This window comes from Engystomops pustulosus, chromosome 9, assembly GCF_040894005.1.
Source record: "Engystomops pustulosus chromosome 9, aEngPut4.maternal, whole genome shotgun sequence".
Lineage (NCBI taxonomy): Eukaryota > Metazoa > Chordata > Amphibia > Anura > Leptodactylidae > Engystomops > Engystomops pustulosus.
This window is the reverse complement of record NC_092419.1, coordinates 68505513-68520620: the sequence shown is the minus strand read 5'-3', so window position 1 is coordinate 68520620 and position 15108 is coordinate 68505513. Positions and strand designations below refer to the sequence as shown.

Sequence of the window (15108 nt, the reverse complement as noted above, 5' to 3'; positions counted from 1 at the left end):
TTCAGGTTCAAAAAGGTCAACAGAACTTGGGATTTCCAGCCAGTCTCGCATGCTGGTACTTGCCAAGCCTTAAGCTGCATTGCTGCTGCGATCTGACGAGAGCACGCACATTCAGCTTAGAATGGCCGTTGACAGCATCTGTTCAATTTGAACCTTCTTTTACTATCTTATAGAGAAACTAACACAATTTTCAGGTTCAAAAAGGTCAACGGAACTTGGGATTCCCAGCCAGTCTCCCATGCTGGTACTTGCCAAGCCTTAAGCTGCATTGCTGCTGCGATCTGACGAGAGCAGGCACATTCAGCTTAGAATGGCCGTTGACAGCAGCTGCCTAATTTCTACTTTCTTTCACTATCTCATAGAGAAAGTAACACAATTTTCAGGTTCAAAAAGGTCAACGGAACTTGGGATTCCCAGCCAGTCTCCCTTGCTGGTACTTGCCAAGCCTTAAGCTGCATTGCTGCTGCGATCTGACGAGAGCAGGCACATTCAGCTTAGAATGGCCGTTGACAGCAGCTGTTCAATTTGAACCTTCTTTTACTATCTCATAGAGAAAATAACACAATTTTCAGGTTCAAAAAGGTCAACGGAACTTGGGATTCCTAGCCAGTCTCCAATGCTGGTACTTGCCAAGCCTTAAGCTGCATTGCTGCTGCGATCTGACGAGAGCAGGCACATTCAGCTTAGAATGGCCGTTGACAGCAGCTGTTCAATTTGAACCTTCTTTTACTATCTTATAGAGAAACTAACACAATTTTCAGGTTCAAAAAGGTCAACGGAACTTGGGATTCCCAGCCAGTCTCCCATGCTGGTACTTGCCAAGCCTTAAGCTGCATTGCTGCTGCGATCTGACGAGAGCAGGCACATTCAGCTTAGAATGGCCGTTGACAGCAGCTGTTCAATTTGAACCTTCTTTTACTATCTCATAGAGAAACTAACACAATTTTCAGGTTCAAAAAGGTCAACAGAACTTGGGATTCCCAGCCAGTCTCCCATGCTGGTACTTGCCAAGCCTTAAGCTGCATTGCTGCTGCGATCTGACGAGAGCAGGCACATTCAGCTTAGAATGGCCGTTGACAGCAGCTATTCAATTTGAACCTTCTTTTACCATCTTTGACAGAGAAACTAACAATTTTCAGGTTCAAAAAGGTCAACGGAACTTGGGATTCCCAGCCAGTCTCCCATGCTGGTACTTGCCAAGCCTTAAGCTGCATTGCTGCTGCGATCTGACGAGAGCAGGCACATTCAGCTTAGAATGGCCGTTGACAGCAGCTATTCAATTTGAACCTTCTTTTACCATCTTTGACAGAGAAACTAACAATTTTCAGGTTCAAAAAGGTCAACGGAACTTGGGATTCCCAGCCAGTCTCCCATGCTGGTACTTGCCAAGCCTTAAGCTGCATTGCTGCTGCGATCTGACGAGAGCAGGCACATTCAGCTTAGAATGGCCGTTGACAGCAGCTGTTCAATTTGAACCTTCTTTTACTATCTCATAGAGAAACTAACACAATTTTCAGGTTCAAAAAGGTCAACGGAACTTGGGATTCCCAGCCAGTCTCCCATGCTGGTACTTGCCAAGCCTTAAGCTGCATTGCTGCTGCGATTTGACGAGAGCAGGCACATTCAGCTAAGAATGGCCGTTGACAGCAGCTGTTCAATTTGAACCTTCTTTTACTATCTCATAGAGAAACTAACACAATTTTCAGGTTCAAAAAGGTCAACAGAACTTGGGATTCCCAGCCAGTCTCCCATGCTGGTACTTGCCAAGCCTTAAGCTGCATTGCTGCTGCGATCTGACGAGAGCAGGCACATTCAGCTTAGAATGGCCGTTGACAGCAGCTGTTCAATTTGAACCTTCTTTTACTATCTTATAGAGAAACTAACACAATTTTCAGGTTCAAAAAGGTCAACGGAACTTGGGATTCCCAGCCAGTCTCCCATGCTGGTACTTGCCAAGCCTTAAGCTGCATTGCTGCTGCGATCTGACGAGAGCAGGCACATTCAGCTTAGAATGGCCGTTGACAGCAGCTGTTCAATTTGACCCTTCTTTTACTATCTCATAGAGAAACTAACACAATTTTCAGGTTCAAAAAGGTCAACAGAACTTGGGATTCCCAGCCAGTCTCTCATGCTGGTACTTGCCAAGCCTTAAGCCGCATCGCTGCTGCGATCCGACAAGAGCACGCACATTCAGCTTAGAATGGCCGTTGACAGCAGCTGTTCAGTTTGAACCTTCTTTTACTATCTCATAGAGAAAGTAACACAATTTTCAGGTTCAAAAAGGTCAACGGAACTTGGGATTCCCAGCCAGTCTCCCATGCTGGTACTTGACAAGCCTTAAGCTGCATTGCTGCTGCGATCTGACGAGAGCAGGCACATTCAGCTAAGAATGGCCGTTGACAGCAGCTGTTCAATTTGAACCTTCTTTTACTATCTCATAGAGAAACTAACACAATTTTCAGGTTCAAAAAGGTCAACAGAACTTGGGATTCCCAGCCAGTCTCCCATGCTGGTACTTGCCAAGCCTTAAGCTGCATTGCTGCTGCAATCTGACGAGAGCAGGCACATTCAGCTTAGAATGGCCGTTGACAGCAGCTGTTCAATTTGAACCTTCTTTTACTATCTCATAGAGAAACTAACACAATTTTCAGGTTCAAAAAGGTCAACGGAACTTGGGATTCCCAGCCAGTCTCCCATGCTGGTACTTGCCAAGCCTTAAGCTGCATTGCTGCTGCGATCTGACGAGAGCAGGCACATTCAGCTAAGAATGGCCGTTGACAGCAGCTGTTCAATTTGAACCTTCTTTTACTATCTCATAGAGAAACTAACACAATTTTCAGGTTCAAAAAGGTCAACAGAACTTGGGATTCCCAGCCAGTCTCCCATGCTGGTACTTGCCAAGCCTTAAGCTGCATTGCTGCTGCGATCTGACGAGAGCAGGCACATTCAGCTTAGAATGGCCGTTGACAGCAGCTGTTCAATTTGAACCTTCTTTTACTATCTCATAGAGAAACTAACACAATTTTCAGGTTCAAAAAGGTCAACGGAACTTGGGATTCCCAGCCAGTCTCCCATGCTGGTACTTGCCAAGCCTTAAGCTGCATTGCTGCTGCGATCTGACGAGAGCACGCACATTCAGCTTAGAATGGCCGTTGACAGCAGCTGTTCAGTTTGAACCTTCTTTTACTATCTCATAGAGAAACTAACACAATTTTCAGGTTCAAAAAGGTCAACGGAACTTGGGATTCCCAGCCAGTCTCCCATGCTGGTACTTGCCAAGCCTTAAGCTGCATTGCTGCTGCGATCTGACGAGAGCAGGCACATTCAGCTTAGAATGGCCGTTGACAGCAGCTATTCAATTTGAACCTTCTTTTACTATCTCATAGAGAAACAAACACAATTTTCAGGTTCAAAAAGGTCAACGGAACTTGGGATTCCCAGCCAGTCTCGCAAGCTGGTACTTGCCAAGCCTTAAGCTGCATTGCTGCTGCGATCTGACGAGAGCACGCACATTCAGCTTAGAATGGCCGTTGACAGCAGCTGTTCAATTTGAACCTTCTTTTACTATCTTATAGAGAAACTAACACAATTTTCAGGTTCAAAAAGGTCAACGGAACTTGGGATTCCCAGCCAGTCTCCCATGCTGGTACTTGCCAAGCCTTAAGCTGCATTGCTGCTGCGATCTGACGAGAGCAGGCACATTCAGCTTAGAATGGCCGTTGACAGCAGCTGTTCAATTTGAACCTTCTTTTACTATCTCATAGAGAAACTAACACAATTTTCAGGTTCAAAAAGGTCAACAGAACTTGGGATTCCCAGCCAGTCTCCCATGCTGGTACTTGCCAAGCCTTAAGCTGCATTGCTGATGCAATCTGACGAGAGCAGGCACATTCAGCTTAGAATGGCCGTTGACAGCAGCTGTTCAATTTGAACCTTCTTTTACTATCTCATAGAGAAACTAACACAATTTTCAGGTTCAAAAAGGTCAACGGAACTTGGGATTCCCAGCCAGTCTCCCATGCTGGTACTTGCCAAGCCTTAAGCTGCATTGATGCTGCGATCTGACGAGAGCAGGCACATTAAGCTTAGAATGGCCGTTGACAGCAGCTTTTTAATTTGAACCTTCTTTTACTATCTCATAGAGAAACTAACACAATTTTCAGGTTCAAAAAGGTCAACGGAACTTGGGATTCCCAGCCAGTCTCCCATGCTGGTACTTGCCAACCCTTAAGCTGCATTGATTCTGCGATCTGACGAGAGCAGGCACATTCAGCTTAGAATGGCCGTTGACAGCAGCTGTTCAGTTTGAACCTTCTTTTACTATCTCATAGAGAAACTAACACAATTTTCAGGTTCAAAAAGGTCAACGGAACTTGGGATTCGCAGCCAGTCTCCCATGCCGGTACTTGTCAAGCCTTAAGCTGCATCGCTGCTGCGATCCGACAAGAGCACGCACATTCAGCGTAGAATGGCCGTTGACAGCAGCTGTTCAGTTTGAACCTTCTTTTACTATCTCATAGAGAAAGTAACACAATTTTCAGGTTCAAAAAGGTCAACGGAACTTGGGATTCCCAGCCAGTCTCCCATGCTGGTACTTGCCAAGCCTTAAGCTGCATTGCTGATGCGATCTGACGAGAGCAGGCACATTCAGCTTAGAATGGCCGTTGACAGCAGCTGTTCAATTTGAACCTTCTTTTACTATCTCATAGAGAAACTAACACAATTTTCAGGTTCAAAAAGGTCAACGGAACTTGGGATTCCCAGCCAGTCTCCCATGCTGGTACTTGCCAAGCCTTAAGCTGCATTGCTGCTGCGATCTGACGAGAGCAGGCACATTCAGCTAAGAATGGCCGTTGACAGCAGCTGTTCAATTTGAACCTTCTTTTACTATCTCATAGAGAAACTAACACAATTTTCAGGTTCAAAAAGGTCAACGGAACTTGGGATTCCCAGCCAGTCTCCCATGCTGGTACTTGCCAAGCCTTAAGCTGCATTGCTGCTGCGATCTGACGAGAGCACGCACATTCAGCTTAGAATGGCCGTTGACAGCAGCTGTTCAATTTGAACCTTCTTTTACTATCTCATAGAGAAACTAACACAATTTTCAGGTTCAAAAAGGTCAACGGAACTTGGGATTCCCAGCCAGTCTCCCATGCTGGTACTTGCCAAGCCTTAAGCTGCATTGCTGCTGCGATCTGACGAGAGCAGGCACATTCAGCTTAGAATGGCCGTTGACAGCAGCTGCCTAATTTCTACTTTCTTTCACTATCTCATAGAGAAAGTAACACAATTTTCAGGTTCAAAAAGGTCAATGGAACTTGGGATTCCCAGCCAGTCTCCCATGCTGGTACTTGCCAAGCCTTAAGCTGCATTGCTGCTGCGATCTGACGAGAGCAGGCACATTCAGCTTAGAATGGCCGTTGACAGCAGCTGTTCAATTTGAACCTTCTTTTACTATCTCATAGAGAAACTAACACAATTTTCAGGTTCAAAAAGGTCAACGGAACTTGGGATTCCCAGCCAGTCTCCCATGCTGGTACTTGCCAAGCCTTAAGCTGCATTGCTGCTGCGATCTGACGAGAGCAGGCACATTCAGCTAAGAATGGCCGTTGACAGCAGCTGTTCAATTTGAACCTTCTTTTACTATCTCATAGAGAAACTAACACAATTTTCAGGTTCAAAAAGGTCAACAGAACTTGGGATTTCCAGCCAGTCTCGCATGCTGGTACTTGCCAAGCCTTAAGCTGCATTGCTGCTGCGATCTGACGAGAGCACGCACATTCAGCTTAGAATGGCCGTTGACAGCAGCTGTTCAATTTGAACCTTCTTTTACTATCTTATAGAGAAACTAACACAATTTTCAGGTTCAAAAAGGTCAACGGAACTTGGGATTCCCAGCCAGTCTCCCATGCTGGTACTTGCCAAGCCTTAAGCTGCATTGCTGCTGCGATCTGACGAGAGCAGGCACATTCAGCTTAGAATGGCCGTTGACAGCAGCTGTTCAATTTGAACCTTCTTTTACTATCTCATAGAGAAACTAACACAATTTTCAGGTTCAAAAAGGTCAACAGAACTTGGGATTCCCAGCCAGTCTCCCATGCTGGTACTTGCCAAGCCTTAAGCTGCATTGCTGATGCAATCTGACGAGAGCAGGCACATTCAGCTTAGAATGGCCGTTGACAGCAGCTGTTCAATTTGAACCTTCTTTTACTATCTCATAGAGAAACTAACACAATTTTCAGGTTCAAAACGGTCAACGGAACTTGGGATTCCCAGCCAGTCTCCCATGCTGGTACTTGCCAAGCCTTAAGCTGCATTGATGCTGCGATCTGACGAGAGCAGGCACATTCAGCTTAGAATGGCCGTTGACAGCAGCTGTTCAGTTTGAACCTTCTTTTACTATCTCATAGAGAAACTAACACAATTTTCAGGTTCAAAAAGGTCAACGGAACTTGGGATTCGCAGCCAGTCTCCCATGCCGGTACTTGTCAAGCCTTAAGCCGCATCGCTGCTGCGATCCGACAAGAGCACGCACATTCAGCTTAGAATGGCCGTTGACAGCAGCTGTTCAGTTTGAACCGTCTTTTACTATCTCATAGAGAAAGTAACACAATTTTCAGGTTCAAAAAGGTCAACGGAACTTGGGATTCCCAGCCAGTCTCCCATGCTGGTACTTGCCAAGCCTTAAGCTGCATTGCTGCTGCGATCTGACGAGAGCAGGCACATTCAGCTTAGAATGGCCGTTGACAGCAGCTGTTCAATTTGAACCTTCTTTTACTATCTCATAGAGAAACTAACACAATTTTCAGGTTCAAAAAGGTCAACGGAACTTGGGATTCCCAGCCAGTCTCCCATGCTGGTACTTGCCAAGCCTTAAGCTGCATTGCTGCTGCGATCTGACGAGAGCAGGCACATTCAGCTAAGAATGGCCGTTGACAGCAGCTGTTCAATTTGAACCTTCTTTTACTATCTCATAGAGAAACTAACACAATTTTCAGGTTCAAAAAGGTCAACAGAACTTGGGATTCCCAGCCAGTCTCCCATGCTGGTACTTGCCAAGCCTTAAGCTGCATTGCTGCTGCGATCTGACGAGAGCAGGCACATTCAGCTTAGAATGGCCGTTGACAGCAGCTGTTCAATTTGAACCTTCTTTTACTATCTCATAGAGAAACTAACACAATTTTCAGGTTCAAAAAGGTCAACGGAACTTGGGACTCCCAGCCAGTCTCCCATGCTGGTACTTGCCAAGCCTTAAGCTGCATTGCTGCTGCGATCTGACGAGAGCAGGCACATTCAGCTAAGAATGGCCGTTGACAGCAGCTGTTCAATTTGAACCTTCTTTTACTATCTCATAGAGAAACTAACACAATTTTCAGGTTCAAAAAGGTCAACAGAACTTGGGATTCCCAGCCAGTCTCCCATGCTGGTACTTGCCAAGCCTTAAGCTGCATTGCTGCTGCGATCTGACGAGAGCAGGCACATTCAGCTTAGAATGGCCGTTGACAGCAGCTGTTCAATTTGAACCTTCTTTTACTATCTCATAGAGAAACTAACACAATTTTCAGGTTCAAAAAGGTCAACGGAACTTGGGATTCCCAGCCAGTCTCCCATGCTGGTACTTGCCAAGCCTTAAGCTGCATTGCTGATGCGATCTGACGAGAGCAGGCACATTCAGCTTAGAATGGCCGTTGACAGCAGCTGTTCAATTTGAACCTTCTTTTACTATCTCATAGAGAAACTAACACAATTTTCAGGATCAAAATGGGCAACGGATCTTGGGATTCCCAGCCAGTCTCCCATGCTGGTACTTGCCAAGCCTTAAGCTGCATTGCTGCTGCGATCTGACGAGAGCAGGCACATTCAGCTAAGAATGGCCGTTGACAGCAGCTGTTCAATTTGAACCTTCTTTTACTATCTCATAGAGAAACTAACACAATTTTCAGGTTCAAAAAGGTCAACAGAACTTGGGATTCCCAGCCAGTCTCCCATGCTGGTACTTGCCAAGCCTTAAGCTGCATTGCTGCTGCGATCTGACGAGAGCAGGCACATTCAGCTTAGAATGGCCGTTGACAGCAGCTGTTCAATTTGAACCTTCTTTTACTATCTCATAGAGAAACTAACACAATTTTCAGGTTCAAAAAGGTCAACGGAACTTGGGATTCCCAGCCAGTCTCCCATGCTGGTACTTGCCAAGCCTTAAGCTGCATTGCTGCTGCGATCTGACGAGAGCAGGCACATTCAGCTAAGAATGGCCGTTGACAGCAGCTGTTCAGTTTGAACCTTCTTTTACTATCTCATAGAGAAACTAACACAATTTTCAGGTTCAAAAAGGTCAACGGAACTTGGGATTCCCAGCCAGTCTCCCATGCTGGTACTTGCCAAGCCTTAAGCTGCATTGCTGATGCAATCTGACGAGAGCAGGCACATTCAGCTTAGAATGGCCGTTGACAGCAGCTGTTCAATTTGAACCTTCTTTTACTATCTCATAGAGAAACTAACACAATTTTCAGGTTCAAAAAGGTCAACAGAACTTGGGATTCCCAGCCAGTCTCCCATGCTGGTACTTGCCAAGCCTTAAGCTGCATTGCTGATGCAATCTGACGAGAGCAGGCACATTCAGCTTAGAATGGCCGTTGACAGCAGCTGTTCAATTTGAACCTTCTTTTACTATCTCATAGAGAAACTAACACAATTTTCAGGTTCAAAAAGGTCAACGGAACTTGGGATTCCCAGCCAGTCTCCCATGCTGGTACTTGCCAAGCCTTAAGCTGCATTGATGCTGCGATCTGACGAGAGCAGGCACATTAAGCTTAGAATGGCCGTTGACAGCAGCTTTTTAATTTGAACCTTCTTTTACTATCTCATAGAGAAACTAACACAATTTTCAGGTTCAAAAAGGTCAACGGAACTTGGGATTCCCAGCCAGTCTCCCATGCTGGTACTTGCCAAGCCTTAAGCTGCATTGATGCTGCGATCTGACGAGAGCAGGCACATTCAGCTTAGAATGGCCGTTGACAGCAGCTGTTCAGTTTGAACCTTCTTTTACTATCTCATAGAGAAACTAACACAATTTTCAGGTTCAAAAAGGTCAACGGAACTTGGGATTCGCAGCCAGTCTCCCATGCCGGTACTTGTCAAGCCTTAAGCCGCATCGCTGCTGCGATCCGACAAGAGCACGCACATTCAGCTTAGAATGGCCGTTGACAGCAGCTGTTCAGTTTGAACCTTCTTTTACTATCTCATAGAGAAAGTAACACAATTTTCAGGTTCAAAAAGGTCAACGGAACTTGGGATTCCCAGCCAGTCTCCCATGCTGGTACTTGCCAAGCCTTAAGCTGCATTGCTGATGCGATCTGACGAGAGCAGGCACATTCAGCTTAGAATGGCCGTTGACAGCAGCTGTTCAATTTGAACCTTCTTTTACTATCTCATAGAGAAACTAACACAATTTTCAGGTTCAAAAAGGTCAACGGAACTTGGGATTCCCAGCCAGTCTCCCATGCTGGTACTTGCCAAGCCTTAAGCTGCATTGCTGCTGCGATCTGACGAGAGCAGGCACATTCAGCTAAGAATGGCCGTTGACAGCAGCTGTTCAATTTGAACCTTCTTTTACTATCTCATAGAGAAACTAACACAATTTTCAGGTTCAAAAAGGTCAACGGAACTTGGGATTCCCAGCCAGTCTCCCATGCTGGTACTTGCCAAGCCTTAAGCTGCATTGCTGCTGCGATCTGACGAGAGCACGCACATTCAGCTTAGAATGGCCGTTGACAGCAGCTGTTCAATTTGAACCTTCTTTTACTATCTCATAGAGAAACTAACACAATTTTCAGGTTCAAAAAGGTCAACGGAACTTGGGATTCCCAGCCAGTCTCCCATGCTGGTACTTGCCAAGCCTTAAGCTGCATTGCTGCTGCGATCTGACGAGAGCAGGCACATTCAGCTTAGAATGGCCGTTGACAGCAGCTGCCTAATTTCTACTTTCTTTCACTATCTCATAGAGAAAGTAACACAATTTTCAGGTTCAAAAAGGTCAATGGAACTTGGGACTCCCAGCCAGTCTCCCATGCTGGTACTTGCCAAGCCTTAAGCTGCATTGCTGCTGCGATCTGACGAGAGCAGGCACATTCAGCTTAGAATGGCCGTTGACAGCAGCTGTTCAATTTGAACCTTCTTTTACTATCTCATAGAGAAACTAACACAATTTTCAGGTTCAAAAAGGTCAACGGAACTTGGGATTCCCAGCCAGTCTCCCATGCTGGTACTTGCCAAGCCTTAAGCTGCATTGCTGCTGCGATCTGACGAGAGCAGGCACATTCAGCTAAGAATGGCCGTTGACAGCAGCTGTTCAATTTGAACCTTCTTTTACTATCTCATAGAGAAACTAACACAATTTTCAGGTTCAAAAAGGTCAACAGAACTTGGGATTTCCAGCCAGTCTCGCATGCTGGTACTTGCCAAGCCTTAAGCTGCATTGCTGCTGCGATCTGACGAGAGCACGCACATTCAGCTTAGAATGGCCGTTGACAGCAGCTGTTCAATTTGAACCTTCTTTTACTATCTCATAGAGAAACTAACACAATTTTCAGGTTCAAAAAGGTCAACAGAACTTGGGATTTCCAGCCAGTCTCGCATGCTGGTACTTGCCAAGCCTTAAGCTGCATTGCTGATGCAATCTGACGAGAGCAGGCACATTCAGCTTAGAATGGCCGTTGACAGCAGCTGTTCAATTTGAACCTTCTTTTACTATCTCATAGAGAAACTAACACAATTTTCAGGTTCAAAACGGTCAAAGGAACTTGGGATTCCCAGCCAGTCTCCCATGCTGGTACTTGCCAAGCCTTAAGCTGCATTGATGCTGCGATCTGACGAGAGCAGGCACATTCAGCTTAGAATGGCCGTTGACAGCAGCTGTTCAGTTTGAACCTTCTTTTACTATCTCATAGAGAAACTAACACAATTTTCAGGTTCAAAAAGGTCAACGGAACTTGGTATTCGCAGCCAGTCTCCCATGCCGGTACTTGTCAAGCCTTAAGCCGCATCGCTGCTGCGATCCGACAAGAGCACGCACATTCAGCTTAGAATGGCCGTTGACAGCAGCTGTTCAGTTTGAACCTTCTTTTACTATCTCATAGAGAAAGTAACACAATTTTCAGGTTCAAAAAGGTCAACGGAACTTGGGATTCCCAGCCAGTCTCCCATGCTGGTACTTGCCAAGCCTTAAGCTGCATTGCTGATGCGATCTGACGAGAGCAGGCACATTCAGCTTAGAATGGCCGTTGACAGCAGCTGTTCAATTTGAACCTTCTTTTACTATCTCATAGAGAAACTAACACAATTTTCAGGTTCAAAAAGGTCAACGGAACTTGGGATTCCCAGCCAGTCTCCCATGCTGGTACTTGCCAAGCCTTAAGCTGCATTGCTGCTGCGATCTGACGAGAGCAGGCACATTCAGCTAAGAATGGCCGTTGACAGCAGCTGTTCAATTTGAACCTTCTTTTACTATCTCATAGAGAAACTAACACAATTTTCAGGTTCAAAAAGGTCAACAGAACTTGGGATTCCCAGCCAGTCTCCCATGCTGGTACTTGCCAAGCCTTAAGCTGCATTGCTGCTGCGATCTGACGAGAGCAGGCACATTCAGCTTAGAATGGCCGTTGACAGCAGCTGTTCAATTTGAACCTTCTTTTACTATCTCATAGAGAAACTAACACAATTTTCAGGTTCAAAAAGGTCAACGGAACTTGGGACTCCCAGCCAGTCTCCCATGCTGGTACTTGCCAAGCCTTAAGCTGCATTGCTGCTGCGATCTGACGAGAGCAGGCACATTCAGCTAAGAATGGCCGTTGACAGCAGCTGTTCAATTTGAACCTTCTTTTACTATCTCATAGAGAAACTAACACAATTTTCAGGTTCAAAAAGGTCAACAGAACTTGGGATTCCCAGCCAGTCTCCCATGCTGGTACTTGCCAAGCCTTAAGCTGCATTGCTGCTGCGATCTGACGAGAGCAGGCACATTCAGCTTAGAATGGCCGTTGACAGCAGCTGTTCAGTTTGAACCTTCTTTTACTATCTCATAGAGAAACTAACACAATTTTCAGGTTCAAAAAGGTCAACGGAACTTGGGATTCCCAGCCAGTCTCCCATGCTGGTACTTGCCAAGCCTTAAGCTGCATTGCTGCTGCGATCTGACGAGAGCAGGCACATTCAGCTTAGAATGGCCGTTGACAGCAGCTATTCAATTTGAACCTTCTTTTACCATCTTTGACAGAGAAACTAACAATTTTCAGGTTCAAAAAGGTCAACGGAACTTGGGATTCCCAGCCAGTCTCCCATGCTGGTACTTGCCAAGCCTTAAGCTGCATTGCTGCTGCGATCTGACGAGAGCAGGCACATTCAGCTTAGAATGGCCGTTGACAGCAGCTATTCAATTTGAACCTTCTTTTACCATCTTTGACAGAGAAACTAACAATTTTCAGGTTCAAAAAGGTCAACGGAACTTGGGATTCCCAGCCAGTCTCCCATGCTGGTACTTGCCAAGCCTTAAGCTGCATTGCTGCTGCGATCTGACGAGAGCAGGCACATTCAGCTTAGAATGGCCGTTGACAGCAGCTGTTCAATTTGAACCTTCTTTTACTATCTCATAGAGAAACTAACACAATTTTCAGGTTCAAAAAGGTCAACGGAACTTGGGATTCCCAGCCAGTCTCCCATGCTGGTACTTGCCAAGCCTTAAGCTGCATTGCTGCTGCGATTTGACGAGAGCAGGCACATTCAGCTAAGAATGGCCGTTGACAGCAGCTGTTCAATTTGAACCTTCTTTTACTATCTCATAGAGAAACTAACACAATTTTCAGGTTCAAAAAGGTCAACAGAACTTGGGATTCCCAGCCAGTCCCCCATGCTGGTACTTGCCAAGCCTTAAGCTGCATTGCTGCTGCGATCTGACGAGAGCAGGCACATTCAGCTTAGAATGGCCGTTGACAGCAGCTGTTCAATTTGAACCTTCTTTTACTATCTTATAGAGAAACTAACACAATTTTCAGGTTCAAAAAGGTCAACGGAACTTGGGATTCCCAGCCAGTCTCCCATGCTGGTACTTGCCAAGCCTTAAGCTGCATTGCTGCTGCGATCTGACGAGAGCAGGCACATTCAGCTTAGAATGGCCGTTGACAGCAGCTGTTCAATTTGAACCTTCTTTTACTATCTCATAGAGAAACTAACACAATTTTCAGGTTCAAAAAGGTCAACAGAACTTGGGATTCCCAGCCAGTCTCCCATGCTGGTACTTGCCAAGCCTTAAGCTGCATTGCTGCTGCGATCTGACGAGAGCAGGCACATTCAGCTTAGAATGGCCGTTGACAGCAGCTATTCAATTTGAACCTTCTTTTACCATCTTTGACAGAGAAACTAACAATTTTCAGGTTCAAAAAGGTCAACGGAACTTGGGATTCCCAGCCAGTCTCCCATGCTGGTACTTGCCAAGCCTTAAGCTGCATTGCTGCTGCGATCTGACGAGAGCAGGCACATTCAGCTTAGAATGGCCGTTGACAGCAGCTATTCAATTTGAACCTTCTTTTACCATCTTTGACAGAGAAACTAACAATTTTCAGGTTCAAAAAGGTCAACGGAACTTGGGATTCCCAGCCAGTCTCCCATGCTGGTACTTGCCAAGCCTTAAGCTGCATTGCTGCTGCGATCTGACGAGAGCAGGCACATTCAGCTTAGAATGGCCGTTGACAGCAGCTGTTCAATTTGATCCTTCTTTTACTATCTCATAGAGAAACTAACACAATTTTCAGGTTCAAAAAGGTCAACAGAACTTGGGATTCCCAGCCAGTCTCCCATGCTGGTTCTTGCCAAGCCTTAAGCTGCATTGCTGCTGCGATCTGACGAGAGCAGGCACATTCAGCTTAGAATGGCCGTTGACAGCAGCTATTCAATTTGAACCTTCTTTTACCATCTTTGACAGAGAAACTAACAATTTTCAGGTTCAAAAAGGTCAACGGAACTTGGGATTCCCAGCCAGTCTCCCATGCTGGTACTTGCCAAGCCTTAAGCTGCATTGCTGCTGCGATTTGACGAGAGCAGGCACATTCAGCTAAGAATGGCCGTTGACAGCAGCTGTTCAATTTGAACCTTCTTTTACTATCTCATAGAGAAACTAACACAATTTTCAGGTTCAAAAAGGTCAACAGAACTTGGGATTCCCAGCCAGTCTCCCATGCTGGTACTTGCCAAGCTTTAAGCTGCATTGCTGCTGCGATCTGACGAGAGCAGGCACATTCAGCTTAGAATGGCCGTTGACAGCAGCTGTTCAATTTGAACCTTCTTTTACTATCTCATAGAGAAACTAACACAATTTTCAGGTTCAAAAAGGTCAACAGAACTTGGGATTCCCAGCCAGTCTCCCATGCTGGTACTTGCCAAGCCTTAAGCTGCATTGCTGCTGCGATCTGACGAGAGCAGGCACATTCAGCTTAGAATGGCCGTTGACAGCAGCTATTCAATTTGAACCTTCTTTTACCATCTTTGACAGAGAAACTAACAATTTTCAGGTTCAAAAAGGTCAACGGAACTTGGGATTCCCAGCCAGTCTCCCATGCTGGTACTTGCCAAGCCTTAAGCTGCATTGCTGCTGCGATTTGACGAGAGCAGGCACATTCAGCTAAGAATGGCCGTTGACAGCAGCTGTTCAATTTGAACCTTCTTTTACTATCTCATAGAGAAACTAACACAATTTTCAGGTTCAAAAAGGTCAACAGAACTTGGGATTCCCAGCCAGTCTCCCATGCTGGTACTTGCCAAGCCTTAAGCTGCATTGCTGCTGCGATCTGACGAGAGCAGGCACATTCAGCTTAGAATGGCCGTTGACAGCAGCTGTTCAATTTGAACCTTCTTTTACTATCTCATAGAGAAACTAACACAATTTTCAGGTTCAAAAAGGTCAACAGAACTTGGGATTCCCAGCCAGTCTCCCATGCTGGTACTTGCCAAGCCTTAAGCTGCATTGCTGCTGCGATCTGACGAGAGCAGGCACATTCAGCTTAGAATGGCCGTTGACAGCAGCTATTCAATTTGAACCTTCTTTTACCATCTTTGACAGAG

The 15108-nt window shown here is 45.8% G+C and overlaps 70 pseudogenes; all 70 read right to left on the bottom strand.

The window, feature by feature from the left end:
• Positions 1–203: 203 nt before the first annotated feature.
• LOC140101079 (5S ribosomal RNA) lies at positions 204–322 on the bottom strand (annotated as a pseudogene).
• A 70-nt stretch (positions 323–392) lies between these two features.
• On the bottom strand, positions 393–511 carry LOC140085634 (5S ribosomal RNA; annotated as a pseudogene).
• A 70-nt stretch (positions 512–581) lies between these two features.
• LOC140091224 (5S ribosomal RNA) lies at positions 582–700 on the bottom strand (annotated as a pseudogene).
• A 70-nt stretch (positions 701–770) lies between these two features.
• On the bottom strand, positions 771–889 carry LOC140101077 (5S ribosomal RNA; annotated as a pseudogene).
• Positions 890–959: 70 nt separating this feature from the next.
• Positions 960–1078, bottom strand: LOC140081013 (5S ribosomal RNA; annotated as a pseudogene).
• A 70-nt stretch (positions 1079–1148) lies between these two features.
• Positions 1149–1267, bottom strand: LOC140101076 (5S ribosomal RNA; annotated as a pseudogene).
• A 70-nt stretch (positions 1268–1337) lies between these two features.
• On the bottom strand, positions 1338–1456 carry LOC140101075 (5S ribosomal RNA; annotated as a pseudogene).
• A 70-nt stretch (positions 1457–1526) lies between these two features.
• Positions 1527–1645, bottom strand: LOC140093986 (5S ribosomal RNA; annotated as a pseudogene).
• Positions 1646–1715: 70 nt separating this feature from the next.
• On the bottom strand, positions 1716–1834 carry LOC140081012 (5S ribosomal RNA; annotated as a pseudogene).
• Positions 1835–1904: 70 nt separating this feature from the next.
• LOC140101074 (5S ribosomal RNA) lies at positions 1905–2023 on the bottom strand (annotated as a pseudogene).
• Positions 2024–2282: 259 nt separating this feature from the next.
• LOC140086561 (5S ribosomal RNA) lies at positions 2283–2401 on the bottom strand (annotated as a pseudogene).
• Positions 2402–2471: 70 nt separating this feature from the next.
• Positions 2472–2590, bottom strand: LOC140089655 (5S ribosomal RNA; annotated as a pseudogene).
• A 70-nt stretch (positions 2591–2660) lies between these two features.
• On the bottom strand, positions 2661–2779 carry LOC140081698 (5S ribosomal RNA; annotated as a pseudogene).
• Positions 2780–2849: 70 nt separating this feature from the next.
• LOC140081011 (5S ribosomal RNA) lies at positions 2850–2968 on the bottom strand (annotated as a pseudogene).
• A 70-nt stretch (positions 2969–3038) lies between these two features.
• On the bottom strand, positions 3039–3157 carry LOC140087366 (5S ribosomal RNA; annotated as a pseudogene).
• Positions 3158–3227: 70 nt separating this feature from the next.
• LOC140101073 (5S ribosomal RNA) lies at positions 3228–3346 on the bottom strand (annotated as a pseudogene).
• Positions 3347–3605: 259 nt separating this feature from the next.
• LOC140101071 (5S ribosomal RNA) lies at positions 3606–3724 on the bottom strand (annotated as a pseudogene).
• Positions 3725–3794: 70 nt separating this feature from the next.
• On the bottom strand, positions 3795–3913 carry LOC140098498 (5S ribosomal RNA; annotated as a pseudogene).
• Positions 3914–3983: 70 nt separating this feature from the next.
• On the bottom strand, positions 3984–4102 carry LOC140089977 (5S ribosomal RNA; annotated as a pseudogene).
• A 70-nt stretch (positions 4103–4172) lies between these two features.
• On the bottom strand, positions 4173–4291 carry LOC140096082 (5S ribosomal RNA; annotated as a pseudogene).
• Positions 4292–4550: 259 nt separating this feature from the next.
• Positions 4551–4669, bottom strand: LOC140091263 (5S ribosomal RNA; annotated as a pseudogene).
• Positions 4670–4739: 70 nt separating this feature from the next.
• On the bottom strand, positions 4740–4858 carry LOC140081697 (5S ribosomal RNA; annotated as a pseudogene).
• Positions 4859–4928: 70 nt separating this feature from the next.
• Positions 4929–5047, bottom strand: LOC140087365 (5S ribosomal RNA; annotated as a pseudogene).
• A 70-nt stretch (positions 5048–5117) lies between these two features.
• LOC140101070 (5S ribosomal RNA) lies at positions 5118–5236 on the bottom strand (annotated as a pseudogene).
• A 70-nt stretch (positions 5237–5306) lies between these two features.
• LOC140087953 (5S ribosomal RNA) lies at positions 5307–5425 on the bottom strand (annotated as a pseudogene).
• Positions 5426–5495: 70 nt separating this feature from the next.
• Positions 5496–5614, bottom strand: LOC140081696 (5S ribosomal RNA; annotated as a pseudogene).
• Positions 5615–5873: 259 nt separating this feature from the next.
• On the bottom strand, positions 5874–5992 carry LOC140101069 (5S ribosomal RNA; annotated as a pseudogene).
• A 70-nt stretch (positions 5993–6062) lies between these two features.
• On the bottom strand, positions 6063–6181 carry LOC140098497 (5S ribosomal RNA; annotated as a pseudogene).
• Positions 6182–6251: 70 nt separating this feature from the next.
• LOC140084439 (5S ribosomal RNA) lies at positions 6252–6370 on the bottom strand (annotated as a pseudogene).
• Positions 6371–6629: 259 nt separating this feature from the next.
• Positions 6630–6748, bottom strand: LOC140101068 (5S ribosomal RNA; annotated as a pseudogene).
• Positions 6749–6818: 70 nt separating this feature from the next.
• On the bottom strand, positions 6819–6937 carry LOC140081695 (5S ribosomal RNA; annotated as a pseudogene).
• Positions 6938–7007: 70 nt separating this feature from the next.
• On the bottom strand, positions 7008–7126 carry LOC140081010 (5S ribosomal RNA; annotated as a pseudogene).
• A 70-nt stretch (positions 7127–7196) lies between these two features.
• On the bottom strand, positions 7197–7315 carry LOC140084716 (5S ribosomal RNA; annotated as a pseudogene).
• A 70-nt stretch (positions 7316–7385) lies between these two features.
• On the bottom strand, positions 7386–7504 carry LOC140081009 (5S ribosomal RNA; annotated as a pseudogene).
• Positions 7505–7574: 70 nt separating this feature from the next.
• LOC140091262 (5S ribosomal RNA) lies at positions 7575–7693 on the bottom strand (annotated as a pseudogene).
• A 70-nt stretch (positions 7694–7763) lies between these two features.
• LOC140094710 (5S ribosomal RNA) lies at positions 7764–7882 on the bottom strand (annotated as a pseudogene).
• Positions 7883–7952: 70 nt separating this feature from the next.
• Positions 7953–8071, bottom strand: LOC140081006 (5S ribosomal RNA; annotated as a pseudogene).
• A 70-nt stretch (positions 8072–8141) lies between these two features.
• LOC140081694 (5S ribosomal RNA) lies at positions 8142–8260 on the bottom strand (annotated as a pseudogene).
• Positions 8261–8330: 70 nt separating this feature from the next.
• On the bottom strand, positions 8331–8449 carry LOC140097698 (5S ribosomal RNA; annotated as a pseudogene).
• A 70-nt stretch (positions 8450–8519) lies between these two features.
• LOC140098496 (5S ribosomal RNA) lies at positions 8520–8638 on the bottom strand (annotated as a pseudogene).
• Positions 8639–8708: 70 nt separating this feature from the next.
• LOC140089976 (5S ribosomal RNA) lies at positions 8709–8827 on the bottom strand (annotated as a pseudogene).
• A 70-nt stretch (positions 8828–8897) lies between these two features.
• On the bottom strand, positions 8898–9016 carry LOC140084438 (5S ribosomal RNA; annotated as a pseudogene).
• Positions 9017–9275: 259 nt separating this feature from the next.
• Positions 9276–9394, bottom strand: LOC140091261 (5S ribosomal RNA; annotated as a pseudogene).
• Positions 9395–9464: 70 nt separating this feature from the next.
• On the bottom strand, positions 9465–9583 carry LOC140081692 (5S ribosomal RNA; annotated as a pseudogene).
• A 70-nt stretch (positions 9584–9653) lies between these two features.
• On the bottom strand, positions 9654–9772 carry LOC140087364 (5S ribosomal RNA; annotated as a pseudogene).
• Positions 9773–9842: 70 nt separating this feature from the next.
• Positions 9843–9961, bottom strand: LOC140101067 (5S ribosomal RNA; annotated as a pseudogene).
• A 70-nt stretch (positions 9962–10031) lies between these two features.
• Positions 10032–10150, bottom strand: LOC140092336 (5S ribosomal RNA; annotated as a pseudogene).
• A 70-nt stretch (positions 10151–10220) lies between these two features.
• On the bottom strand, positions 10221–10339 carry LOC140081691 (5S ribosomal RNA; annotated as a pseudogene).
• Positions 10340–10787: 448 nt separating this feature from the next.
• Positions 10788–10906, bottom strand: LOC140096610 (5S ribosomal RNA; annotated as a pseudogene).
• A 259-nt stretch (positions 10907–11165) lies between these two features.
• LOC140091260 (5S ribosomal RNA) lies at positions 11166–11284 on the bottom strand (annotated as a pseudogene).
• Positions 11285–11354: 70 nt separating this feature from the next.
• On the bottom strand, positions 11355–11473 carry LOC140081690 (5S ribosomal RNA; annotated as a pseudogene).
• A 70-nt stretch (positions 11474–11543) lies between these two features.
• LOC140081005 (5S ribosomal RNA) lies at positions 11544–11662 on the bottom strand (annotated as a pseudogene).
• A 70-nt stretch (positions 11663–11732) lies between these two features.
• LOC140084715 (5S ribosomal RNA) lies at positions 11733–11851 on the bottom strand (annotated as a pseudogene).
• A 70-nt stretch (positions 11852–11921) lies between these two features.
• On the bottom strand, positions 11922–12040 carry LOC140081004 (5S ribosomal RNA; annotated as a pseudogene).
• Positions 12041–12110: 70 nt separating this feature from the next.
• Positions 12111–12229, bottom strand: LOC140101065 (5S ribosomal RNA; annotated as a pseudogene).
• Positions 12230–12299: 70 nt separating this feature from the next.
• Positions 12300–12418, bottom strand: LOC140101064 (5S ribosomal RNA; annotated as a pseudogene).
• Positions 12419–12488: 70 nt separating this feature from the next.
• Positions 12489–12607, bottom strand: LOC140101063 (5S ribosomal RNA; annotated as a pseudogene).
• A 70-nt stretch (positions 12608–12677) lies between these two features.
• Positions 12678–12796, bottom strand: LOC140093985 (5S ribosomal RNA; annotated as a pseudogene).
• A 70-nt stretch (positions 12797–12866) lies between these two features.
• Positions 12867–12985, bottom strand: LOC140082090 (5S ribosomal RNA; annotated as a pseudogene).
• Positions 12986–13055: 70 nt separating this feature from the next.
• LOC140101062 (5S ribosomal RNA) lies at positions 13056–13174 on the bottom strand (annotated as a pseudogene).
• Positions 13175–13244: 70 nt separating this feature from the next.
• On the bottom strand, positions 13245–13363 carry LOC140081003 (5S ribosomal RNA; annotated as a pseudogene).
• A 70-nt stretch (positions 13364–13433) lies between these two features.
• Positions 13434–13552, bottom strand: LOC140101060 (5S ribosomal RNA; annotated as a pseudogene).
• Positions 13553–13622: 70 nt separating this feature from the next.
• Positions 13623–13741, bottom strand: LOC140101059 (5S ribosomal RNA; annotated as a pseudogene).
• A 70-nt stretch (positions 13742–13811) lies between these two features.
• LOC140096513 (5S ribosomal RNA) lies at positions 13812–13930 on the bottom strand (annotated as a pseudogene).
• Positions 13931–14000: 70 nt separating this feature from the next.
• LOC140093984 (5S ribosomal RNA) lies at positions 14001–14119 on the bottom strand (annotated as a pseudogene).
• Positions 14120–14189: 70 nt separating this feature from the next.
• On the bottom strand, positions 14190–14308 carry LOC140092665 (5S ribosomal RNA; annotated as a pseudogene).
• Positions 14309–14378: 70 nt separating this feature from the next.
• On the bottom strand, positions 14379–14497 carry LOC140081002 (5S ribosomal RNA; annotated as a pseudogene).
• A 70-nt stretch (positions 14498–14567) lies between these two features.
• Positions 14568–14686, bottom strand: LOC140093983 (5S ribosomal RNA; annotated as a pseudogene).
• A 70-nt stretch (positions 14687–14756) lies between these two features.
• LOC140081000 (5S ribosomal RNA) lies at positions 14757–14875 on the bottom strand (annotated as a pseudogene).
• A 70-nt stretch (positions 14876–14945) lies between these two features.
• LOC140080999 (5S ribosomal RNA) lies at positions 14946–15064 on the bottom strand (annotated as a pseudogene).
• Between the last annotated feature and the right edge of the window lie 44 nt (positions 15065–15108).